Source organism: Ammospiza nelsoni, chromosome 9 (genome assembly GCF_027579445.1).
Source record: "Ammospiza nelsoni isolate bAmmNel1 chromosome 9, bAmmNel1.pri, whole genome shotgun sequence".
In the NCBI taxonomy this organism is placed as follows: domain Eukaryota; kingdom Metazoa; phylum Chordata; class Aves; order Passeriformes; family Passerellidae; genus Ammospiza; species Ammospiza nelsoni.
In genome coordinates this window covers 32454940-32481849 of record NC_080641.1, presented here as the reverse complement: position 1 = coordinate 32481849, position 26910 = coordinate 32454940, and the positions used below count along the sequence as shown (strand labels likewise).

General features: G+C 43.1%; 1 protein-coding gene across 4 annotated transcripts in view; it reads left to right on the top strand.

The window, feature by feature from the left end:
- DAB1 (DAB adaptor protein 1) overlaps positions 1 to 26910 on the top strand; it is a 416327-nt gene that overhangs the window by 255585 nt on the left and 133832 nt on the right. For 2 of the 4 annotated variants that reach the window (XM_059478671.1, XM_059478668.1), the window contains exon 1: positions 20142 to 20282. The exons of the other annotated variants lie outside the window; for them this stretch is intronic. The gene's annotated coding sequence lies outside the window, so the exon portion shown is untranslated. Of the gene's footprint in view, positions 1 to 20141; positions 20283 to 26910 lie in introns of those variants that run through there. 4 annotated transcript variants of the gene reach the window in all.

Sequence of the window (26910 nt, the reverse complement as noted above, 5' to 3'; positions counted from 1 at the left end):
CTGAAACAGCTCAAAGCCTTTCATCTGCACTTGGTTGTGTTGTGGTGACAGCAGCATTTCAGTTGTGGAATCACTTCTGCTCTGTCTCACACCACAGCAAATCCTGTGGAGCTGCCCAAGATCCACAGTGGACTGGGAGCTCATTTCTTACAGGCAGTGCATTATAGATGTTTTCCATCTGTGGTTAAGAATGCAGAGAAAATGTGAAAAGTCTAATTTTTACTGTTTGTTTAAGGCAAAATCAGACAATTAGTAGAGCAACATGGAGCTGCTTGTTGCTACCTTTCCTGCAGTCCTTTGTTCAAGTGCCCAAGTTCTGAAACCTGAATTAAAGCTGAAATTATGAAAGCAAGCAAGAAAGAGGAAAATACATACACAGCTCCCTCCATCATCCTTAGCTGGACTGCTATAGCTTCTCTGACTCCTGGGAAGCTACACCACTATTTCTCCAGCTCAATATTTACACATTGGGATGTGCTAAAAGCCCACAAATATCTAAAGTAACACCTGATGTACTTCTCACCTGTCCTTCTGAATTAAGGTGTTGCATGGGCACTGATTCTCTTTCTTTCCATGAAGTTTCCGTACTGGTATAAAGATGGATTAAGTAATTGCAAAATAACAACCATTTACTCACTGGGACATGAGCACCCCAGTCCTGCTATGGTGCAAAAGGTTGATTTTTCCTCTGTGTCTCCAATGATACAAGCAACTGAAAGCAAAATCTTTCTATGTCCTGTCTTTTACCTGCTAGACTGATCTATCTGCAGTGAGTGTCTGCCTCCAGCTGACTTTGGGGAGTGGGAAAAATTTTCCTGCAGCACGGTTTGGCTTTTGAAAATGAGGTGAAGCGAGGAAAATTGTTTGTTTGTTTTTGTAGTAAGACGTCCCCTAAAATATTTATGACCTTTTCTTTGTAGGCTCCAGCCCTTTGTGCTTTGGATTACACACTTAAGAGCTAGGCACTGGTTTTGAATGCCTAAATCAGCCTTTTTATTGGCTTCTTGTCTACAAAATGGAATAACGTGTTCTCTTGTGCAGAGGTTAATAAACCCTTGTGGAAAGCTTGTATTCCATAATGCTGAGTGCCTGGAACAGTGAGTGGGGGAATGAGCAATCTCTTCCTTCAGAGACAGTCCTGGATGGCCTGCAGTGAGAGCAGGGATTGCAGGGAAGTGTTCCTGCAAATCTGTTTGGTGAGGAGCAGCCCTTCCATGTGGAACCAGCCTGCAACCGTGGCATGAAAATCCATGTCAGTTGAGCTGAGTGGAAATTGTGTGAGGAAAAATGTTTCCAAAGGTCTGGACCTCTTCTCTCTTCTGGCTTCTGGCTCCTCTGTGGCCAAGAGACCATTTCAGGTTTTTGTGTGAGGTTTTGGTTCCTTTTCCTTTGCTGTGTGGAAGAGCAAAGTGCAAGGGGGTGAGTGCAGGGTTGCTTACTAACCTGTATTTATGGAAGTGCACAGAGGAGGGGAAAAAACCCTCAGCTACCATTTACACATGTCTAAACCAACCCACATTCCTGCAGCAGAACCAGATGGAATAACTGAATGATCACTGGGCAAACAGATCAGCATGGATCTCACCCCTGGTGATGGAGAAGGATTGATGTCGATGCAGCTTTACTCAGAATCAGGGGCAAAAATGACAGAAGCATTTCAAAAGTTTATAATTGTGAATTTCATGCAAAATAAGACCTCTAAACTCCAGCAGACTGGAGTTTAGAGGTCTTATTTTCAGTAAACCTTCCAAGTAGGGGCAGATGCACAAATTCTGCTTGTATCTTTAGCAGTTAAGGAATTAATGCAATAGCATCCATGCATTTAAAGGAAGATCAGTGGTGGGTGAAAGCAAAGGAACATTTTTTTCTTTTCTTCTGTTTTGGTCAATGGCTAGGAACTCTCATTTAGCTAGAGGAACTCTCTGTGAGGTGCTGTACCTGTAAGTGGCAGACTCCTGTCACATTGTGGCTGGCACCCCAGGTTTGCCATTTTGAGGAAAGAAAAGAACCACAGCAAACCTAAGAACAGCAGCAAATCCATATTGTCCTGCTATGCTTTAATGTCTAACAAGGACTGGGGAAGAGGGGGCCATGGGTTAATTATGCATTGCACAAAAAAGGAATTTCCTTTTAACAGTGAGGTTTTTTCCTAATTCCACAGAACTTATTAAATCAATGGAGAAATGCCTGCATTGTACCATTCATTTTCTGCCCTCTTGTTTTCTCTTTAAACAAATGAGTCTCAATAATATAAATTTGGCATTTTGAGAGAGCTTTTTGTGTCACTAAGCACATAGAACAAGTGTGTGCTGTCCTGGCAGTCAGAGGGCAGAGATGGTGCTCTTGTCACCTTCTGGGAGCAGTTTTGGGTCAGGGCTCACCTGTGGATGCCTTGTGCTGGCTCCTGTCAGTGCCTGTCCCCCTCTGTGGTGTATCCATGGTGTATCCGTGGTTTATCCATGGTGTATCCATGGTTTATCCCTGCCTTTCCCTCGCCTCTGTGGATTCATTTCCCGGTTGTGCTGCTCCTGTCTGTCCAAATAAACCTGAGTTAATCCCAGCTGGGGCAGGGATGGTGTGGGCAGGACTCACCGGGGTCACAGCTCCTGCCAACTGTACAAGTGGGCAACTTTATTTTTAGCATATTCCCAGCCTGACTTATCAGTGAAGCACTTTGAGGTAACGACTTCAGCGTGTTTGATGTTTGTTCATTTTGAAAGATGTCATTTTAAGAATTTCTGCAAGTTTCAAAGCTGCCCTGTGGGAGATCTGTTCCATGCCAAAATGTCATTTCAGATTCTAAACTACATACTCCCTCATACTTTCTCTTTATAAATGTTTCAGAGTACCTGCATTTTTTATCATTGCACTTTGGTGTGACCTGTGAGTTCCTTGTAACTAACCTACAAGGCCTGTCTGGGGGAAGTAATAGAATTATTTTAAATGAGCTTTTTTTCCTCTGTCAGAAGGTAAAGCCACCACCCAATTATTTCTTCCTCATGCGTAGATATTTGTATTAATATTTTTAAAAATGCAGTGTTTATAGTGTCACTCATAGGTCTGTGTTAAAATTAAATCAAATTGTCCTGGGAAGTGAATGCTTAGTTTCATTTCTAACGGTTGTTAGAACCAGGCCTTATTTCTTCAGCAGCAGATCAAACTCCTGATATTTTCTGCAAGTCATCAAACTTCATTCCTGGGCCAAAATTATGTGTGAAATCCTGCTTGATGGCTTTCCTGGCAACACTACCACTCAGAGCAAACATAAAAATAATTATTAAAAAGAATATTTACAGTGAGCACCTCTGAAACATCCTCTTCAATGGGAAACACCATCAAGAGGGAATACTTGAAATGTTCATTCCAATGCTGGTAGCATGGGGAGATGAGCATCAAAGGCAGGTGTGCAGCTCTAGAAATGGAAATGGTTAATAACAGCACAAAAATGGAGTAATTGCAGGTGTGATGACCATGAATCAGAAGGTCTTTCCAGTTCCCAGCTCCCCAAAGGTGGATGGGAAGCAGCAGTCCTTGGGATGCTGGATGGGTACAGAGCTGAGAAAGGGGTTTGAGCTGTCCTGCAGCACCTGTGGAAGGGCACTCAGCCACGAGGCTGGGGATTGTTCTGCCACTTCTGATCTCTCCTGTTTAAAGCCCTTCCTCTTCCCAACAATAAATATTCATTGAGCTGAAGGGCAGGGGAATGAGAGGTGGAATACTTGATTTAGTGAGGGCATGAGCTTAAACCTGGAGTTCTGTTATCTCAGTCTCTCTCATATTTTGATAGAATATTTTCATCCTGGGTCTATGAAATCTTTGCAGAAAGTGTTTTGGACAAACAGATTTCTGCACAGCCTCCAACAAGTTTTTAATGAAAATGTGGAAAATGTGTGCAGGTAATGAAAACGTGCAGTGTTTTTAATGAACCACATTGTGCAGGTTAACACGAACAGCTAAAAACTTGTGGGGAGGGCAAGCCTGAGGGAAATGAGTTGTTGTGTCAGTCACCAAGGATCACAGGGATGTAAACTCCTCAATTTTCACTGGGGGTGTCTGTACTGTGCACAAGGAAAGTTAAACCTGCTCTTCCCACCTTGCTCAGGTTTTGCTTTTGGGATTTTTTTTTATCCCCTCCACAAATACCTTTGCCAGGATTTCTTGGTGCACAGAGCCCTGCCATGGATATTGCCTTTCCACTGAGCTGTGCATGAGGTGCTATAATAAGATCTGATAGTCATATCTTTTTTTTACAGCTACAAAGTCATGAACTCCAGGGCAGTATTTCCACCTCACAGCAGGCTTCAATAGAGCAGTGTAATACCTCTGGCAGCCTTGGGCTGCTCTGTTAGGAGGAACACTGGGTGCCCCCGACAGTGCTGATTTAAGCTTCACAGTTAACATTATTTTTAAGGACTCAGGACACAGAAAAGCTCTGAGAAAAACTGGTTGCTCCTGTGCTCTCCCCACAGAGCTGACACTGAGTATCAGATGTCACAGCAAACCTTCCCAGGCAGTGCTGGCTGAAATTGTTCAGAGCTGTCCTGAAAAGCAAACAACTAATGGCTTAAAATAAAAGATGAGAAAAAGAAATTTCTCCATAATTTAGCTGTCAGGAGAAAGAGATTCTGGTCTTAAGACTAAAGAGTTCCTGTGGAAAATGTGTTATTTTTGTGCTGAATACGTTAATTTAGTGATGCTGTTGGAAACTAAAATCCTGTAACATCCACCCTTCCTTTCATTTAGTTTCTTGATGATGAAGATGCGTGACCCTTCCCACCACTCCCTGCCACCTCCATTTCCCTGGCTCTGCTCTCATGAGGATGTTTTCATTGCCAGTGGGAAGGTTAATGAGCAATTGGCACTGATTGCCCTTTTCCAGGCCTGGGAAGGGCAGAGCCCCACGGGATCAGGGACACCTCCCTGGGCACAGAGAGGCCAAAGAGCAGAGATCAGCATCCCTGTGCTTGCCAGCACTGCTCCCTCCCTCCTTCCTCCACCATTTTTATCTGCAGTGTGAGAAAGAATGAATTACCCACAGCAGTCACCCCACAGCTCTTTGTTTTGAAACAAATGTTTGTGGTTAAAGTTTTTTAACAAAGGGAAATCAGTAAATATGTCTGTCAGTACCTTGATGACAAGGCAGTGATCCCAGCCAGCAGAAATTCTCTTTTTCAACCAGAAATACTCTGTCCAGCTGCTTGCAAGACTTTATGTGAGGCTATATCAAAATCAGTGGCTGGAAAATGATGAAACTGTCTTGATGATATCCCTCCACAGGCCTGGAATAACACAAGACAACAAGGCTTGTTCTGAAGTCAGTGACCAATTTTTGTTTAAAAATGGCTCTTTAAACACTGAACAAATTTTGCATGAGACAAAGCACTGAGGAAAATGACAAGTTACTGTTTGTGTTGAAAGATTAATTTAATTTGTATTCAGCTGGAAATTAAAACATTGAGTTAATATACATTTAAAATGTACTGTTACCAGGAACCAGAGGCAGTGTTTTACTGTTTCTGTAGCAAGTGTTTGTAATCTAATTAAGAAATAATAAAAATAAACACAACACAAGAAACAAGAAAGCCAGAGGGAAATGGTCAATGAGAATAGATGAAATTTCAGAGAGTGTTTGCAGTGAACTTACAACAATAAAGGGAAGCTTGGGAAACTGAGGGGAGTTACTTTTCCTACAAACCTATTTATGGCCCAATTCTTCCTATTTCCTGGTTTTTTTTTCCTTTTTTTGTGCTCTTCAGATAAAGTCTGCATAATGCTAAGAAACCATAGAGCTTAGAGACCCATGAATGGTGTAAATCAGGACTGTGGTCGCAATCAAAAGCTGGGTTTGACTGCTTGGTTTTTAGAACAATAATGAGTTTGTTGTGCACAGAGCTGCCTGTGCAGAATGGCTGCTGGGGTTGATGATGTTTGCCCACCCAGAGCAGCTGGTGGGGCCCTGTCCTGGCTCTGGTTCTGTCTGTCCATCCAGCACTGCATCCCCATTGCAGCTTTTCCCCCCAGGTGCTTTCCTGTCCGTGCTGCTCCCTGCCAGGCTTCCCTCCCTCATCTCCTTTTCTGCTCATCTCATCACCCCATAATTCTCTTTTTCTTCATTCACAAGTCAGAGATTAGAAAAATACACTGGTTGCTGTCAAAACACACGTTCCAGGCTCCCTTCCAGCCAAGGACTCCCAACTCTTTGGATGGTTATTCCTCAGGGCACAGGTCTCCTGTATTTATTGGGACAAACTCAGAGGGAGCCTCTGGGTCTCAAAGCCACAACTTCTGTACTTTGTCACAGTGTCTGGGTAACATATTCAAAATTCCTCAATGCAAGCACAAGTTTAGGTGAAGAAAGTCACCCCAGAAGCTCTGGTTTTTAATTTAGAGCCATTATTTGAGAATGCAAGTGACATGAAGATGTTCTTTTCAAATACTTGTAGCTTTGAAAGGATGCAGAGCATCTCAAGTGATAATTAATATATACAAAATTGCAGAACTCCAGAAAATGGCTAAGACTTGACAGTATCTGCGTTCATTGAGAAAATAACTATAAAAAGTTCTATAAAGAAACATTTTTCCTTATATCATTTTTGCTTATATTTTTCCTTATATATATTTCCTCATATATAACATCTTCTAATCGAGATGTTAATTAATAATGCCTGCTAAAATGTAAACATATTTAGGAACTATTATTCAGAAGTCCTGATGTCTTTGAACTTCATGATTTTTGAAAGTCATTTGAATACATTCCACTCTTCATCAATCATAGCTTCTCTTGTTCTGAGAAGAAACCAAAAAAGTCAGTGGTGAATGAATGCTCTGTAAAAATGGAGAGGAAAGGGCTGAGAAAAGAACAGCATGATTGTACTGCCTTGCCACTGCAGCACATAATGCACATTGTACTTTCAAAGGGAGAGAAAATAGAACTTTTGGCAGGCTCCACCAGAATAAGTAATTTAAAAGCTATCACAGAGCTATCTGACCAAAACCACTGGGTTTAATTATGCTTATGGGGGAAAGGAATAAAACCAAGAAAACATTTTGGACAGATTGGGTGGATTCTTCCACAGCTGATTCTGTTGTGAGATGGTCCAACAGGAGCTCATTTTCCTGCAGTGTAAGTTATGTTTATTGTGCATTATCCCCACGCTGGATCATGTAGCTCATATATTTTGCTTTATGGGACAAATCAGATAACAGTTTAAGGCTGAGGGCTAACTGACTGTATATATCCCCAGCTGGTTAAACTGCTGGTTGTCACTGGGCATCTTTCATGGGAAAGGCAATTTCAGGAGGATGAGATTCCATCTCACAGAAGTACCTCAAGTACATTTTTGCACTTGCTCACATGCAGTATTTATTTCATAGCTATCTATGCAGAAGATAAATGTGAATGATACAATTATTGAAAATCCCTCAGCTTGCTTGTGCCCTGTGATTCCTTTCAGCTCAAAGGTTTCAAATGATCATCCCTTACAGAAAAAATGATAAAAATTAACTTGGTTTTCTGTAAAAGCAGTTTTGTCTATCCTTCAATATCATGTTGCTGGAGAGGATTTCATAGTAAATGTGAAATGTTTATATTTGATACCCCACAAGCAGCGTGACAATTACCAATTTTTGCTAAATCAATGCCAGCAAAGAGGTAATAGTAGATACTTTATAGCTGCTAAGTTTAAAATAATTTATTAAAATTAAAATATATAAATTGGATATCTTTATGGCTTTTCTTTACATGTTTAATTGGATGTTGAGAAACCAACAAATGTATTTACAGGATAAAAAGATTGTGCTATGAAGAGAAAATTGGCTGAAAGAAGTAATCTTTAATGCATGTCAACAGTGACATAGAAAATGTGAGGTTGTGATGTTATGAGAGTTATGTTGTTGACTGTGTTACACTGATATAAAGTTTATTGATTGTATTAAATTCTAGGTTTAAAATGCTCTCCCTCCTGGCTGTTGATATGTGCAGCATCCTTCCTTTTCTCATTTTCACTTCTTTATATAAAGGGATGAAAATGGGGCAGTGTCTGTTTCAGTTCAGCTGGTCTGGCAACACCACGGGGTGGATTTTGTGTGTTTTCCAGAATGAGAGTTACAAACATTCTACCAGGTCTATAACGGCAGAATACTTCATAATTATTCACCTCACATTCCTTTCAAGTGATCCAGGTGTGCTTTAGAATCATCACAAAATCCCAGACTGGTCTGAGTTGGGAGGGATTTCAAAACTGACCTAGGTCCAGGCCCCTGCCATGGCAGGAACACCTTCCACTGTCCCTGCCATCCCTGCTTGGATGCTCCAAGCCCTTTCCAACCTGTCCTTGGGCACTTGCAGGGATTCAGGGGCAGCCACAGCTTCTCTGTGTTATACCCAGCAGTATAACAGTGACAAAAGACAACACAAGAAAGAGATATAAAGATTTTTAGGTACTTAAACATACTGAGTTAGACAACTTCCATTTCCAGGGATGGTCACAGCGAGGATGCTCAGGCCTGCAAACTGCTCCAAACCAAGGCTGTTCCAAAGCAGCCCAAATCTTAAAAAAAAAAAACAAAGAGGCAATGAATTGAAAACCTGACATTCCCTGTTTCCCTGGAAAAATATCTTAACACACACAATCTATTTTTCTACTACTTTAAGATGATATCTGTGCTGGTCCATGGGCAGGATTTTGCCCTGTGTCTACCCAACACTGCAGATATATTTTCCTCCCATAACCCTGTGCTACTCTGCTCTCTGTAATTGTACTGATCCATAGCATACTGTTTTTTTCCTATTTGACCTTTGCTTTTCACTGACATTTGCAAAATGTGACTAAGTTGAAACCAGACTAAATAGATGTTAACAGCAAAATCTTTTTGCTGCTGTTTCTATTAAAAAAAATCTATTTTCTAGAACTGCAGAATGTGAGGACAAATGCAAAAGTTCTGATATTTGCCATTACCACAGCACATCCAAATGCAATTAAAGGCATTGACCACTTGCTTATTTTTATGTGCTGATTTACACAAATCTATTCAAAGTAACGAGAAGCCCAGCTGGTACAAATCGTTACCAAATGCCTTTCGTAGCCACCTTTAGCCAGAGAACATTTGTTCTACGTTAACTGAGAACAAACTGTTTCAAATCATGCTGCAGTCCCTCAGAAGTATTAGACACACATTTATCTACTGGTTTGAAAGGCAAAATTAATTTACATGCTTCTCCAGGAGCAGATGTGTGTTCTGACATGTCATGGTACAACCGAGCCCAGCGTCTCAGTGCAGCTCCACAGCTTTTGGGTGGAGGGGACATTTCCTCGCTGGGTAAAGCAACCTTGGCAGCAAAAGCTGCTCAACAACCTATTTATTAGTATCTGCACTCCTCCCCTGCTGTTATATTAATATAATGAATTGTTCACAGGTGCTCCAAATGAGGTTTAGATGATCGCTGGGAGCTTTGTTACTCAGACAAGCCAAATCGAAAGGAGCAGATGCAACAGTCCCCCAGCAGAAGTACAAAGTATGACTTAATGAAGGTCATTCTGCACATTTTGGCCTTGGCGACCCTATGAACAATCAGACTGTCATTATTTTACTGTTTCTAGACAGAAAAGTGATTGCTTCTTGCCCACTTGCCTTGATTTTTTTTTAGTTGTCTTTATTACATCATTGGGAGCTCTTAATTGCATTTAATCCTACTCTCTTTTAGCTAAAATGAGATAGTTCCCATATGATTGTTGTTAATCCATGCTCTAAGTCATGTTTGAGCTTTAATGCTCTTCTTTGTGGCGATGGTTAAATCACAAAATGAGTGTATTCAGTGTATTCAAGCACTGGGCCAGGTGAACAGACAGTAAAATGGACATTCCCAGCTGGATATGCAAAATGGGGAGAAAAGAGGAGTTGGAAATGGTGCCAGATGCATGGGCTGAACATTTCCTGCAGGTAATAGTGATGCTGTCCTAAACCTGTGGTTTTCTTCTCTGTCGTTGTTTGGTGGCAGACACAAGCCAACCCAATGCCATTATCCCCAGAAGGCCTGTGTATGCACTTAGCTTTGTAAATGTTGATTTGCTGCATTAAAAGTCTCCTCAAAGGCTGTGCAGGAGCTGCAGAACCTGGGAGACAAGGAATTGTCACAGATGTTTCTTTAGGAAATGGAGGTGTCAGCCTAGCAGAGACCTGGGTCCTTCCCCCTGACTCTGCCACAGATCTCACTGGGATTTTGGAGAAAAGCTCATTTATCCCTATTCCTTATGATGGAAAAAGGGGTGAGGATTATTTTTCTTAGTAGCCTTTTTAGCTGTGTTTAGTTCATGCATTTCTGAGATAAGGCTTTTCCCTTGCTTTATGTCTTACACTGCTCATCATAAAGGGATTGTGGTCTCGGCTGGAGCCTCTCAGTGCTGTAATAATTGCAATAAATGTGAGGGCTACTGCACCCAAAGTGCTCCTTAATGTCCTTCTGCCCCCAAATTGGACCAAGAAGAGGCTCTTTTCCTTTTTTTTTTTTTTTTTCCATTTTAAAGGGAATGCACTAAGGTCACAACGTGCATCAAAGGTCTGTCTCTGCATCACTCAGCCCTCCACCAGGCAGGCTCTCTAACATGCACACTTTGATAGTTCAGTGACAGATCTCACCAAGGAGAAAGGACAGCATTTTAACCTTGAGTACACACTGCAGGAGAAAATTGCACAGGGACAGAAAAGCCATGTACAACTCCTGTGCAATGAGCCGAAGAAAAGGATCTTCATTGGGCTTTCCATCTAGAGGGGCCTTGGCAAGGAGCTGCCAGATGCTGTTGTTTTGTAAAATGTGGGGGTTACTATGCATTCATAGTGCTGCAAGGGGTCAGTGCTGGAATTCCCAAGAGGATAGCACTCCTGCCCACAAATATTACTGAGGAGAGTGAGATTGTGGTGCAAATATGAGCATAATATTCTTAGTTCTCCCCAGAAGAGACACCAGCTTTCTCTTTCCCATCCTTCTTTGCTCCAACAGGACACCCTGCATTCAAGATTAGGTATAACCTAACTCTTGGGTGGGTTTTAGTGTGAAAAATGTGTGTCTGGATGCTTTTCTGGCTTGGGCCTTGCCAGATTGTGTTTATATAGGTTTACACTGGACTCCTGGGGGCAGGTGTCTCATTTCTATTGGGCTTGAGGCAGAGGTCACAGAGTGGAGCACAGAAGTAATTGTTGGATCCAACCATGAAAACTGCTATTACTTGGTTTCTCTGTGACATCTGTTACATCCTGTTGTGCATGTGATGAGAGGCAGATTTTGTTTCATTTCAGAATCTGTTGGTGAGCATGAATAGTATCTAAAATTGTTGATGGCTCATCAAAACACACATAAAAGCCATTCTTCCCGAGCTCAGCTTCAGGAGGTGTAGCAAATCAGGGCTCTACAGCATGAGGATTCAGTTCCCAGCCTGTGGCAGAGGCAGAGCTGGGAGTAGGTGTGTCAGCAGACTGCAAAACCCCCTGTTGGAGCAGCAAAGGAGGAGCAGCAGAAGTGGGAGGGTGCATTTATGGCTACCTGGCTACAAATACCAGCAACTTGCGTTTAATTTCAGCAGATTTTCCCGGGATCTGCACATTCTCCCATCCCAGCTGGAGGCAGGGGGGTTGTGTCCCCAGCACAAATATGGACAGCGCCAGGCAGGGCTGGAGCATACGTTCCCACAGATTTGGGGTTGCCACGGGGCCGCGGGGCTGGGGGAGCTGCTGCACAATCCCATTTTCCCATCCTGGCATATGTGCTCCTGGTCACATTCCGGAGCGTTTTACAGCTCTCCTCCTTCCTCATCAACAGGCCAGATGGATCTAGTCTTGCCTACCACCCACTCCTGAGCTGTGCTGTTTATTGACATTTGTCACTCCCAAGGACTTGTGTTTGAGCAGAAGGTAAGTACTCAGTTGGCTGCTATAGGTCTTTTGTAATTCATTAGCTATTTAATAAATTTTTGACTTTTTTTTTCCTTGCTAAAGACCATGTCTATGATTTATTTAAGTCGTGAGTGAAAATATTTAATATCAAAAGCTTTGTTTTTTAAACAATATGGATTTTCCCTGCTCTGAAAGCTGACAAACATCTTGGTGTGCTTCAGATTTATTTTTCTGTTGAGGAAACAAGCTCGTTGTAAAGGAGATATGCATGGGCAGATGTTGATGAGAAATGAAGGAACCAGAAAGGAAGGAGCTATTTGGCTTAACAATACCTCAGATTTCTTTTTATTCTGTGTGTAACCTTGATTCCATGGAACTTGTCTGGATCCTGATGCTGCTGGCTTGGGCAGTTTTGTTAGAGGTTGGCACAGAGATTCAGTCTTTAATGCACAAGACACAAGAGAGCCTTCCAAAAGTTGCCATGATGTGTGTGTTTAGCATCTAAACCTGGAATTTGGCCCTCACGTTGGGATGAAGGGGTGCCAGTGAATTCCTCACTTTGCTGAGTGCTATCCTGATTTGGTGAAATACCATCTTAGCCACAGGAACCACGTATCTGAAAAAGCATAATATCTTCTGTGTATATGCTGTGTAGTCTCAAACTGGACCTTAAGCATATTACAGCTGCCAGTCTTTTAAAAATCCCATTTTTAAATGTTCTTTGAAATTTTCCTGGTTTTGTGGCAGTGAATGAGGACTCAATAAGGTGGTATAGATTCTGTCCTGGTTCTGTCATAATTTCTTATTAAATGTGAATAAGAATGCCAGGAATGAAAAAAGACATAGACATTTAGGAACCTAAATTCCAGTGAGTGCCAGTGAGTAGTTTTCTAATATAAATAAATAGAATGTATTTGAGATATTCTTTTAAACCTCAGTGTTTTGGCTCAGGCTAACGTTATAAACTCTTTCAAGTGAAGGATTGTCTTTTTAGATAAACAGCAAAACCTCTTTAGAAAGGAAGCCCTGATCTAGTTGACACCTATAAATTTATTACAAAATAAAAATACTTCAAACATCCTTCATTTAAATTGTTATTTGAAGATTTATATTATTGCATTGAGTTGCTATGGTGGCACTTGCAATTTCCATTCCTGCCTGGAAAGCGTAAAGAGAAAAAAAAATATGAATAGCAAACATCAGAAAGTAATGATTTGTCATGTTTTGAAATGTATTGCAGAAATATCAACTTAGGCAAATATGTTTGGCTGAACTCTGGCATGCTGCCTGGAGCTGAGGCTTCCAGGCTTGTGCAGAGCCTCAGTGTGTGCAGTGCCTGGGGATTGGGAGCTCCAGGGTCCAGCCTCCCTGCTGGACAAGGGGGAAATGGACATCCCAGAGGGGCTTTACCTGGACATCAATTTCATGGTGCTTTTCAGGGGTCCCAGAAGTGCTGAGATCTTTTATTGGAACTGGCACTTGTTACTGTTGAGACGCGTGTGGAGGTCCTGAGTTCAGCAGCAAGTGAAGCAGCCCCACTGAATTCCTCAGTCCTTGGCCCAAATGTATCCCACAGCCTGAAGGGTGGAGTGGTCAGTGTCAGCTCCACTTTGTCATAGAACCATGGAATAGTTTGGGTTGGGAGGAATTTTAAATATTATTTCTAGTTCCACCTTGTGCCATAGGCACGGACACCTTGCACTATCCCAGCTTGCTCCAAGCCCCATCCAGCCTGGCCTTGGACACTTCCAGGGATGGTCCAGCCACAGCTTTTCTGGGCAACCTGTGCCAGGGCATTCCTACCCTCACAGAAAAGGATTTTTTCCTAATATCCCATCCATCCCTGCCCTCTGGCAGTTTGAAGCCATCCCCCCTCATCCTGCCCCCTTGTGCTCTCATAAAATCAGCAAGCAGCAGTGGCAAAGGAGTCAATAATCAGCAGCTGTTAAAGAGGGATTATATCCATCCTTGGATGGTTCTGAAATGGCAAAAGGGAACAAATGTTCCAGAGAATGGTTTGGGTTGAAAGGGACCTTAAAGTTCACCTCATTCCAACTCTGCTGCCATGGGCAGGGATGTCCATGAGCTGGACTCAGAGACATAATGAGAGAGTAAAGGAAAGGTCAGGAATGAAGTGTTAAAGGCAAAGAAATGTACAGGTTACTATTTAAACAAGAGGTTTAAAAATGTATTATTATTAAAAGGAAAATGATGAAAAATTGATTTCATACTTTGAGATATAGCTTTATGTAGCAGTGGGCTCAGCTAACTCAAAATTGGGCTAAGCAACTTCCAGAGGAAGGTGTCAGGAATCCTTTCTAGTGCCTAACAGAAATAACACATTAAATCTTACCTGAAAATGCCTTTTTCAGCTAGTGCTTATAATACCATGCTGAGGGCATATTTCAGGATGAGTCTGAGGTTAAAAAAACACCTACTGAGTAACCAGTGGCACTTGCTTCAGCACTTGAGTTTTCCTCAGAGGTCTTCCATCCAATTATTGGCCAGATCCAGTGATATTTAACTTATCAGATCTGACAAGAGCGGAACCCAAAGTAGACTGACTGCCTAAACATTTATTTGTGTCAATGAAACGTTTAAAACTCTCTGCTCTGTCTAAATATTTAAAAGGAAATATAAAGAGGAAAATGTAATGTGACATAAGAGGAAATGAAAAACAACCTTACTTGCTGAGGACATTCACTACACACAATTGCTGTCTCCTGAATACCTGTTATTTTGGCAGAAATTGAGGGGAATGCAGCTCCAGATATCATGTTCTTCTGTCTCTTTTTAACAAAAAATGATTTTTACAATGGCAAGTGGATCTTTTGCTGTCAAAATCATGGAATATGACAACAGCCAAGATCTTTAGGAACCTCTGAGACTGAAGTTTCCAATTGTAAAAGCTACATCTAAAAATGAATAAATAATGAAGATAAATGTGTACTTAGTGAAAAGAAGCTGCAGTATTGTCCAAACCAGAGAGCTTAAATGTGTCAGCTGCTTGTTAAAGTAGACAAAATCTTAAGAACAAAGTATTAAGTTTTTTTTACTGGAGAAGTGGAGAGTTTAAACTTTTCAACTCCCCTTTTATTGTCTAACCCAGAGTAAAGCCAAATTTTGGAATTCTCTGTGAAGCAGATAACTTCTATTTTCATAGTAGAATACATTTTCCTTAGTAGGTACCCCTTGCTTTCAGTTTATGTGTATTTAAACCAGCATGGGCACTCTGCAAGGTAATGCAGAACCATGTGGGCTTTCAGGATGTAAGGGATGCTGAACATTTTCTTCACCTGTGAAGTTCTCCTAGAAAGGAGTTTATTAAATTCTGAGGTGTCTCTGCGTGGATCATCAGTGGTGTCTGGGGGGAATGAGAGAACAACAGAACTCAGAATGTGTGCATAAATCATGCTCTTAGCAACATGTTCTCTGTTGGAACCTGACACTTATGTTTGCAAAAGCAAACCCTCTCTAAATTAGTTTGCAGTTAATTGGCTGTGAAAGGAAACGCACCTTGCCAAAAAGGATTTGAAATATGAAGCAGTTTGCATTTGTGAAGGAGCTGATCGCTGTTCTTGGAGAATCACAGACTCTTTCATGGGCATCTGGGAAATAATGTGGTTCATAATCTCCAGTGCTTTCACAAATTCCATTATTTGGCAGGACAGGCATCTACTTGCTGCCATCTACTAGAAGATAAATTGATTTTGGAGGGGCAGTCCTGGACTGTTTGTTGGAGCTGCTCATTTGCAGCTGAGGAAAGTATTTGCAGCAGGGTTAGTTCAGTAATATTTTGAATATGTGAAGGACACTAATAGGGGCTACCAGATAGAATTACAAGATCTTGTTTCTATTTTTCCTCCCAGGACTCAAAATTGAATGAATGGCCACATATATAACAATAATTAGTGTTTATGTATGTCCTTGCCTGTCTTTGGGGTCCTCCCAAGCAAGCATTCCTGGAGAAATTCTGACAGGAGGCTTATGATGTACATGTGGTAGAGATGGACATAAAATGAGTATAGGTGGACTTATCCAAGATCACAGACTAATCAGGACAAAGCTGACATCTGAACCAAGCTCCTGAATCTCTTTCTGCATGTGTAACCACAAGATTTTGCAATCTTTGTTGAGATGCATGAAAGGAAGGTTTCCCCTGTGACCAAACCACAATGCAGTAGAGGGTTTACCTTCAGAAACCAGTGATGAATCTCTGGAACATTCAACACTTAATGCTATTTTTAGCATTTCCACGTGCTGGCTTTTAATAGAGAGAGGTCAGTGATATTTTTTGGGATAATTCATTTTCCATCAGATTTCACTGTGGGTGCAAGAATTATCATAACCTATCAGTGACCTGATATGTCGCTGCCAGAAAATAGAGCAGCTTCCCATTTTTCATGAAGAGCCAAATTTTTTCTACACAGATCTTTTTTGGTGGGCAAGAGCAGTGTTCAGCAATATATTCTGCTCAGTCACCTGAGGTATCTCTGAGGAAATATCCCAAGGGATCTTTAGTGGAATAAGAGAGCTGAGTTTCTTTGCATTTGAGAAAACTGAGGATGAAACCAAATCATGATTAATTCTCCTGCTGAATGGCAAAAGGAGCTCACTGTGTGGCTACAGCAGTAAGGGATGGGCTACCATAGTTACTGATAATGCAGCAGATACTATTTTCAGTCAGTGCCTAATTGCCTTAGAGGAACTTATTAAACTGAAATCACTATTGTGTGAGGAGCTATTCACATAGAGGATCTCCAGAGTGATCAAGATGATCCTGCTGTGGGCTACAATATAGATCAGTAAATGTGAAAAGGGGTTTTGTGAGAAGGCTGACATCATGAGAGCTCACTTGGCAAGGAATGGGTCTGCACGTTGTGCTGTATTTTAGTAAGATGTTAATAGCAGAAATAATGGCTCTCTTTTAGATATTAAATTCCCTCTTCAAAAATCCCACTTGAATCCTGCAAAGTGTAACATTATGGATCTTTCACTTCCAGATTCTTTCAAAGCACCAACAAAAACTCAGTCTCAGACGTCCCTCAAAATTTCTCTGTACTATTATTTGGTAGCCCTTTGTAATCAGCACAGCTTGAGATACCTTAATTAGTTTCATGAAGGTAAGGCCTGTATTCCATCTTAGGAAATGTCCATTTCTCACTAATGCCAGTGGCTGTCACACATGGGCACTCACAAGAGCCCTACAGGGTTTTTGGCCAGTGGTTTGCCATTTTTGCAGGATGATGCTGGCTTTACAGTGTGCATTCTGCCTGAGCATTCCATGTGAGAAACCTACAGGCTTGCAGCTGGGCAGCGCTGATGCTGATTAACTTGCCTCTGAGGTGAAACTGGGAAGTTTTTTGATTACTCTTCTCCTAGGGAGTCAGAAACTTTGACTGTGAATTATCAGCAAATTCACTGTCAACAATTATCCTGCAAATTATCTCTTATTTGCAGGTAAACATTTTTGCTCTGTGGGGTGCACTGGTTTACTAGCAACTGCAGTGCTTATTGAAATTGGATGGTATAACAAATTACTCAGCATCCAGGTCTACAGCTATCAGTGGTGGATATTTTAATGTTGTTTTGAGGCAATTCTTTAAAAAATTTGTACAGTGCTCTTGGCTGGAAGATTGAATTCATCCTTCTCTCCACTGATGCATATAGGAACACTTAAAAATATTGTGATCATTGTCCTGTTAGTACAAATCTATTCATGAGCTCAGCTGATCCTACTTTCCCTTTAGTTGTTTTAGCAAGTAACAAGTGACTGAGAGCTGCACAAGTGACTACTGCAAAAATAGTTGAGAACTACACTTTTAGGTTTTGATCTTCAGCTCCTCCAGCTGTTCAGTGGAAATGAAATTTTTGGCCTACAGGTCTTAATATGTAACTTTTAATGGTTTATCACATAATTGGTGATGGCAAGGTGCATCATCAGAAAGGAGAATACAAGAATGATGAGTTTAAGCTTTACAGATAAACACAAATGAAAGCTGTCAGTCTTCCCACCAAACTTCTTTGCTTCTTGATCGTGTTTTTCAGTAGAGAGAAGGAACTGTGACCAAATATGTGTTCTCATGTGAGAGTTTGTGTTGCAAAGTTATGGCCTAAAAAATATTTTACATTACACCAGAGCAGATTGCTTATGGCAACTTCTGCATAATGAAGGAACACAATGAAGAACTGCAGCGCATATTGCTCTTCAGGTCTGTTCTATTTTCATAGTTGTTGTTTTTTTTTAAGTAGAAAATTGCATAGTATAATTACAAGTTCATTTGCATTCATATTACAAGCTGTGAGCTAGTAGTCTTTTATATTTAAAAAGTATTATTAGCAAGTGTGACTTGCATCCATACATTTCAGAAATGAATGGGAATGAAGTTTTATACTACTCCAAGTCCCCTCTCTACTTAATCAGCTGCCAGCAGCCCTCCTGTAAACTCCAGGACCTCAGTGAGGCCAGCAACACAATAAATGCAACTTCATTTTATTGTGCACTGGTCAAAGGGTAAGAACAGCTCAATTACTGTTTTCCCCCAAAAAATTGCCTTTTGGGAACTAAGGGCCACCAATATTTTATTTGGCCTAATACATATAGACAAGCATGTCTCCTCAAGGATGCTATTATTTCCTAATGAAAAAAATTACTTTATTCCTCCTTTAGTTCTTTGTCTTCCTAGATGGTGAAATTGTCATCAATAGGAAATTTTGCTGCAATGAAGTTGACTACTTACTTCTTTTAATTCACATTAGAATAAGTGGGTTCAACTGAGAATCTGACCTTTCATTTCTGTAATAAATTGAAATGCAGAAAACAGGTCTATAGTGAAAAGCTCCATTGCATCAACTACTCCTATAAATGTGGCTTGAATTCTGAATTTTTTATGTTGTAAATGTTATTACATGACGTTATCTTTTATGCTTAATACCTAATGTGCTGCAGAAAGAATGATTGAGGGAGATGAAACTGATAATATTTGAGAATGTTACCAGATCTGTGCATGTACTTCCAATCAATCTGCTCACTCAGCCTTTCCCTGTGCTCCCTGCCCTGTTAAGTGTGTTGCCACATTGGTTCAGCTCTCCTGCCTGTCAGGTGGAGGTAAAATAACCTGTGGACATCTTTCTACCTCGTGAGCATCCCGGTGATCGCTGCCCGGCTGTCATCGCGGGGTGCGCACATCAGCAGCTGGGTACCGGCGTGTCTTCAGAACATCTCGCTGTGATTCCCGATCAGATTCAATAATTTCTAATGGTCTGAGCCCTCTTCTCTGTCAGCCCAGGGAGACGTGGCCGCTCAGCCCCGGGGGGTGAATCAGATCTATCTAGAGGCTGCAAAAAGCTTTTCTTTTAGTCATTTACCTCGGTTAGCGAGAGCAGCGCTGCTTTTATGCATTGATTGGAGATAATTCTGGTGAAATGGCAATAACCTGCCAAATGGACTTCTCTCTGTATGTAAATCCTTTCGGGAAGTGCATGACAGCCTCTGTTTTCTATGGGTCTCCGTTTGTAAAGAAGCTGTTATCACAGAATAAGTTTAATGGGTCGTGAATTTTGTGTTGAAAGGAGAGTCTCTCCATGACTTCTGATCCGCCTGCAACAGACCTATTGGCTCGGCAGCGAGTGCATTAGGCTAAATATGCTTCCTCCATTGACTCTGAAGGTAACAGCCCTAAATGCCTCATTAAATTTTCATGGGTGACTGCGAGAAGCCATGAGAAAAGCAGCACACTGGTGGCGGCGGCGGGGCCCCCGGCCCGGCCCCCGCCCCGCGGCCGTGTGGGGGGAGCCGCGATGGCGGGGCCGTGCCCGGGCTCCACGCGTGGGCAGCGGCCACCCCCGCCCGGGCTGCCCCGCTGACCGCCCTCCCTGCGCTCCGGGGAAGCCCTGGAGCCCCCGGGGAGCCCCCGGTACCGATCGCCCCCCGGCCGTGCTTGAGCGCCGTGCTGCGGACGAGGCGGGGGGGTCTCGGTGCGCTCTGCTCCGCTGGCCCGCGGGGCTGCCCCGGAGCCGATGAGAGGCTCGGGACGAGCCGACGCGCCGAGCCCCCCCGCCCCTAGCGGGGACAGCCCCGCCAGCCCCCTCCTCGCCCGGCCCCCTCTCCCTGCCCAGCTGCACAGCGGCGCTGAGACCCCCAGCCCTGGGAGAGGAGGAGAAGGAGGAGGAGGAGGAGACCGACCCCTCATCAGCCGCGCTCCTCCACCGCACACCTCCCTTTTCCCCTCCCTCTGGCCTCAGCGCCGCGCTGGCGGGGCCGGAGAGGGCAGGCGGCGCGGGAAGGCGGCTCTCCCAGCATGGACGGGCCATGTGTATCCTAAGGAATAACAGCAGCTGCTGCGCCCACGATGGGGAGCAGAGGAATGCGAGGAGGAGAGGGCTCGCTGGGGCAGGTGAGAGAGCCGGTCCCTGCTCCCCTGCGCGGCGGCAGGTGCGGGTTTGGGGGCTCAGCGGGGCGCGCTGCTCCTCCTGCCAGCGGGGACCGCAGCAGCATAGAAGGGCAGCTTTTCTCCAAAGGAAGTTAATTTTTTGCCCGTCCTTCTCCCCTCCCGCTCGCTCCCGTCCCTCCGAGGCGGGGAAAGGGCTGGAATCCCCTGCGAGTCGCGGGAAGTTGCCGGCTGCGGTGGGAGCCCCGTGCGAGGCTGCCCCACAGCCAGCCGAGCTCTGGGCAAAGGGCTGGGGGCGCTTTCGCTATCCCCCGCAGCGGGGCAAGTAAAAAAAAAAAATTTAAAAAAATCGAGGAGGGAGCCACTGACGCGATGCGGCTGCGGGATTCCCCCCGGCCACCCCCGCCGTGCTGGGGGTCCCTGGGATGCGCCGCTCTGGGGAGCCTTGGCCGCTGTCGCCCCGCAGCTGGAAGCGCCGATCGGTCGCGGTAGTGCCGCTTGCTGTGGGAAGCGCCCCCCGCTGCCGGGCTGGGAGCCGGCTGAGGGCTGGGAGCCGGTTGAGGGCTGGGATGCGGCTCGGCTGCGCCGGCGCTGCCCTGCCCGGGAAGGTGCGGCAGGGCCGGGGGACGCCGCGCTGAGGAGAGGCGGGGAAATGGCGCCGGAGCGGGGCGGAGGGGCCGCTGGACGCGCGGCGAGCGGGGCGAGCTCGCCTTCCTCAGCCAGGGACCCTCTGGGGACCGCCCCTGGTCCCCGGCCAGCAGATCCCGGCCCGCAGCCTCCGGCCCCCAGCCGGGAATCCGCTGCCAGCCCCCGGCGCTGCTCAGCCGTGCGCGGTCCAGGGCAGCGGGTGCAGAGTGACCGCTCGCGTTAGGGGTGCTGCGGGTTCATGCGGCTCTCCCGTACAGCCCCTACTTCAGGGGAAAAGCCGACACTCCCCCTGAGTGATCTGAGTGTTTCGGAGTGCTTTCCTCTCGGGGCTGTGCACCGAGTGACCAGGAGCAGGTAGCCGGGAGTGAAAGTTGAGAGCTGCGGTGGGAGGAAGGCGGGCACGGGAGCTGGTGCCAGGCTGGATCAGGAGAGCGGTGACAGAGCCCGCAAGGGCCGGCAGGACGAGCACGGGTCTGTGAATTCCCCAGAGCCGGCTCTTCCTTTGCTGTTTCACACGCTGGGAGCTCAGGTTCATGACCGGCACGTTTGAAATGCCTGCTTCTATGAATGGTGAAGTGGGATGCTGGGACTAGTAATCATAGTAAAGAACAGTAGATAACAAAGGTGGTTTCTGGGCTGGAGAGTCCTGGAGCTTGCAGACGAATGGGAAGTTTTTAATTTCCCGACGAACTTCTGCTTCATTGTATATTTCAAACTGGTTAAGTCAATTTCCAGGTCTTTCCCCGCAGTAGTTTTAAAAGCAAAGTCCTTGGAACTCTTTGCCATTTGTCTAAATTCTGAATGCATGTCTGAAGCATTTAATCATGTTTATTGTTTTCAGCCACTCAAACGGAATAAAAATTACTTATCGTTGACGAAGCTTATCTCGCAAGCTGTTTCACAGTATGTTTCCATTGCAAGACACAGCGCTGTGTTAAACTACTGATGACTGTATTGTTTATTGTTCTTTCATTCCCCACCCTCACCCCCCCGTAACACCAGTATCAATCTGTTCCTTACTGCTCTACACAAAAATAATGGAGGAGCAAGTTTTCACCAGTTTGGTGTTTTCACTCGGAGCTGAGATTTATGTCTTTTATATTTGCTCTTAAGCTGTTTTTCATTCAGTGTGCTAAAGGCAGCTGATGTATTAAAAAAGGAATCAAGGCATAAAGCTAAAAGGGACTTTCAAACTCCTGAGCTGAAACTGTGCATGGAATTAGTGCTGGATCCACAGCATTATTTATTTGTTTATCCACATACTTAACACCTTGCTGAAGCATAAGGTTCCTTGCCCCTTTGTCATTACCATTTGATGACATTACACAGCTAAAATGCACTATTCACACTGGTGTAGAAGTACAGATTTATTTTTTGGAGTGTTTTGATCCTGGTCTGTACCTCATAGGTGGTTTTGCTGCACTTTAACAGTATCTCAACACAGTGATGGAGGACACCATCATGTTTTCTTGTAGGATTACCTTTGGGACCTTAGTGACTGCACACATCAGTGGTTTCATCTTAGGAGGATTGAAATTGATTTTCTTTTTCTTTTTCTTTTTTTTTTTTTTTTTATCTCAGCCAGTGAAAGACCCTGTGTATGTCCTTTGACCCATGGCCTCACATGATGAAGTGAAACCAGTAGTGGAGGATGTAGACTTGAAGTAGCTGCTACTAAAAAGTAAAAGTATCAGAATGAACCCCTTCTCCTGATCATCTGGTGTGATTCTTTGGGCAAGGCACAATTTTTAAAATTTGCAAAATTTGTAAAGCTGCTGCATATATGTAACAAAATAAATTTAAAACATGAGCATTATGATACTTTTTTTTCATACTTTTGATGGGTCCTTGCTCGAGCAAAGGAAGATTGACCATTCCCTCTCACCCATAACAGGCCTTTGTCTCTAAAGTATTTTTTATTTCAAATTTTTGCCAGGTATTTGTGTTCAATTTAGCAACAGCCAAGCTCAGCAACTAAATATCAGTGAGGTGGGAGAACTTCTATTTTTTACAACCCTCTTTGCATTTTAAAGTGATAGCAAATACTAGCAAAGAGGAACACGATTTTCTAGATGTTATAGTTCAAATTAACTTTCCCAGTCAATATTTAGTCAAGGTCTTGATGGTTAAAGTTAACTGTCCAAGTCAATGTTTAGTCAAGGTAATGACTTGGTTTTTATAAACACTACCCAAGCATTCTTGCAGAATTAATCAGAGTTGCTTGCTCAGCCAATTACTTAGGAATAAAGCTACGTTATTACTTGGTCTCTCATATGTCCTGTTCTGTTTGGTGTTATTTCAGCAGTGCTTGCTTTCAGCCCTTCTGTGGCTTCATTATTACTGCACCCAGCTCTGTGTTTAAGGCATTTCTTTGGTTTTGGGAGGTAAGGGAAGTCCTGCACTAACCTGTTTTTATGGGTAGGAAGATGAGGCGTGGAGATGCCAGGTGCAGGCTTCCCAGAAGGAAGTGCAACATGTAGTGCAAAAATAACATTTCTTTATGTCCAAGAGCTCTTCAGGAGCTGTGCTGAGCAGCTCCTTGTGCAGTGCTCAGGAAGAGATGAGCACTTGGGATAAAGCAGTCATTAACAATGTATGGAAACCATTTTGGTGTCTGGGACAAAAGTGATGAAATTGAGAATTGTTGGCATTGGTACTTAGAGTGAAAGATGGAAGCATGTTGTGATCTGGGAAAGAACTGGAAATCTTTATTGCGATTCTTCATTTCTTGGCATCCCTTTAAATGGGATCTTCATTCTTCCAGGATGGCAGTTCAGTCTCTTAAACTGTCCACAGTCTGGACTTCCATTGTACCAGTGGTTCGTTCTTTCTTTCTTTCTTTCTTTCTTTCTTTCTTTCTTTCTTTCTTTCTTTCTTTCTTTCTTTCTTTCTTCTTTCTTTTCTTTCTTTCTTTTCTTTCTTTTCTTTTCTTTCTTTCTTTCTTTTCTTTCTTTTCTTTCTTTTCTTTTTTGTTTTTTTTTTAATTGTACCACTTGCAAATGCATTCCCTGCAATTACATGGGTATTAGAGTAGATATTCATTAGGATTTTACTAATCTGAACCTCAAGTGCTGTTCTGCAAATTTGCCAGCCTTTGTAAGGCAGTGCTTGACTTATCAGCTGCACTGTTTTATTATGAGTATTTTGATACAGTAGAATGAAAAGCATATATTCTAAACCAAGTAATTAATCAGATTGAAACATTTTCATACTTTGATTTGTCACAAAGAGAGGCTGCAGCTCTATATTTTTCCCTTAACACAAGTTTTTGCCCAGTCTAGCTGCAGCCAAATGAATTTTCATGGTGGTGATTTAAGAATTTCATCCATGAATCAATCTTCAACTTCTGTTTCAAGGCAGCAGAATTGTCACAGCTTAGAGAAGGTGAGTAAGCTCCAGGAAAGGTACCTGTATCTGTGTATTTAATCTTACACCTCTGTCAAACACATTAAGTGTTTCGGGTGTAAGGAGTGTTCTAGATTCTTAACTTTGTTTATTTAAGTGGTTCAGCCACATGCACAAATCGTGTCAGAACCCACCATTGTGAGCCCTGCTGGTGACAGTGGGGTCTGTGGTAGATCTATCTCAAAGTGCTGCCATAATGAAGAACCAGACCAGAGCAAGACCTGTCAGCTTCTGTCTCTCAATCAATATATTGTTTTTGTGGAGGGAGAGTGCAGCTCATTCCCTGGTGCAGAGGCTGCTGTGTCCCAGCTGTGGGGAAGCAGCTGCCCAAGCCCCAGCCCTTCAGACAGCTGCACGTCCTGAGCAGCCCCGTCCACAGCAGAGCAGCAGCCTTGCTGAAGGGCTGCTTGTCACATCTGGCTCTGCCTCAGTCCTCTCTGAGACATGTGGAGCTGCTGACATGAACTTATGGCCCTTGGAGGCGTCAAGATTTCCTTCAGTTACTCATGGGATCAGGGAGAGGATGGCTGTGGGTGAGCTTTTGAAAATCAGTGTTCCTGAGCAGAAGCCTGCTGGGGGAGCTGGCTCCAGGCACTTTCCAGCCCGTGATCCTTTGCACTTTCTGCAGACAGTCAGTCCATTTCTCTTGGTTTAATGAGGATGCAGAGGTTACTTTTCTTCAGGGTATTTTATCTTATCTGTTTATTTTTTGTCTTACGTTTTATATTCTTATCTTAAGGATAAGAATATTTTCTTAAATTTTAGATGTACAGAAGAAATTCTTCCCTGTGAGGATGGGAAAAAGAGAAACTGTGGCTGCCCCATCCCTGGAAGTGTCCCAGGCTAGGCTGGACAGGGCTTGGAGCAACCTGGCATGGGGGAAGGTATCCCTGCCATGGCAAAGGGTAAAACTGGATGAGCTTTAAGATCCCTCTCAACTCAAACCATTCTGTAATTTTATGATATGTACCACATTAAAAAATAGGGCAGTTGCTGGTTTTTTTCAGTATTAAATTTTGTATGTCTGTGTGTATATATATACATATATATATATGTATGTGTGTATATATATATATATGTATAAATGCAAAAATTCATTAGCTGCCCTTTTCACTCCATAAGGGTTTCTCAGGTCTCCAGGTATTGCCAAGCAGTTACACTGAGAGATTCCCCACCCCTCCCACCCACAAATAGTGATTGCTCATGTGGGCAGAGGAGCATCAATTTCTTGAGAGTCTTTGCAATTCCCTGAGCCTGAAGGCAAATGAATAGAAATTTAGTGGACCACCTAGTTCTTGACTCAGAATTCTCCAAAGAGGAGTGTGACCTAATTTATATTGTATTGGAACAAATAATCCTATCATGCATGTGTGCTTGCTGTTTTGTTTTCTTTTAGCAGGCATATTGCTGTCTTGCAGAAACTTCAGGTTTAGATGTTAGGCAATGTCCCTGTGGTTTTGGGAGGTGCTTTTCCTCAGTGAGTACTTACTGGAAATTTACTTTTAGAGGATACTTGTGAAGAGGAAAACAATCAAGACAGACTCCTAAGGCTGCTAGAATTATTCATACCTGAATGTGAATGTGTACTGTTGTTTAGTGCTGAGGATAATCAAGAGTCCTGTAATACAAAGTCTCCTCATTATTACTAAAGATGGAGCTGGAATCTCCCCAAAATGCAGTATAAATATCTGTCATCACACGCCTCTGTGATAGGGTTCTGGTGGGGTTTGATGTGGGTGATTTTAGGGTTGCTGAGGGTGTTTGTTTGGGCCAGATTGTGTTGAAACTCACTGGGAGCTGATCAGCATCCAGGCATTGCAGGTGTGGCCTCTTAAAGCAATTCCAGGTGTGCAAAACCCTTTTAATGTTATTCTGTAGAGAGTAGCACCCATCAGTCTGTCTGTCCCAAGATATACCCCAAAGTTTGTCAATCCATCTATCGGTGTTCATGGTTTGGGAAAGAGCTGTCTAAACCTGCACAGGTTTATTTTTGGGAAGCTTAGGAAAGTTTTGAGTCTGCAGAATTTCAAGATCATACCAAGAGTTACCTGAAAACAATTCTTTCCTCTTGAATTTCTTGAGGAGCTTGGATTACTGTGAATCCAGTTGATGCAATACCTGTTTCATTGTTTTCCTTTTATATAAATATTTTCTACCCTACTGGCAGAGCAGTTAGAGAACAGCAGGCATCAATATTGGATGTTTCTTAACCTAAAGGATTGTAATTTTTTTTTCAATAATTGAAGCAACTGAGGGGAAAATTGTGAGTGATCTTTTTTTACACCATGAAAAAAGAAAAAAGCTGAATTTCTGTTCCTTGAGATGCAGCTCAATAAACTATGCTAAAACAGCAAAGAAAAAGAGCACTTGAACTTGTTTAACCTTTCCAGGACCTGTCAGTCTCTGCCTGAGACTGGCCTGAACACCTTTGTTGGCATGTACTTTTTGCCAGATTAACATGGATTAGGTCACTTGAATTCTCCCCTCATTGAGTTCATACCTTTCCTTTAATCTTCTCTCATAGTATCTGTCAGGATTCATGGGGGAAAGAAAAGCTTCTCCTGCATTTGGGATATTTTAA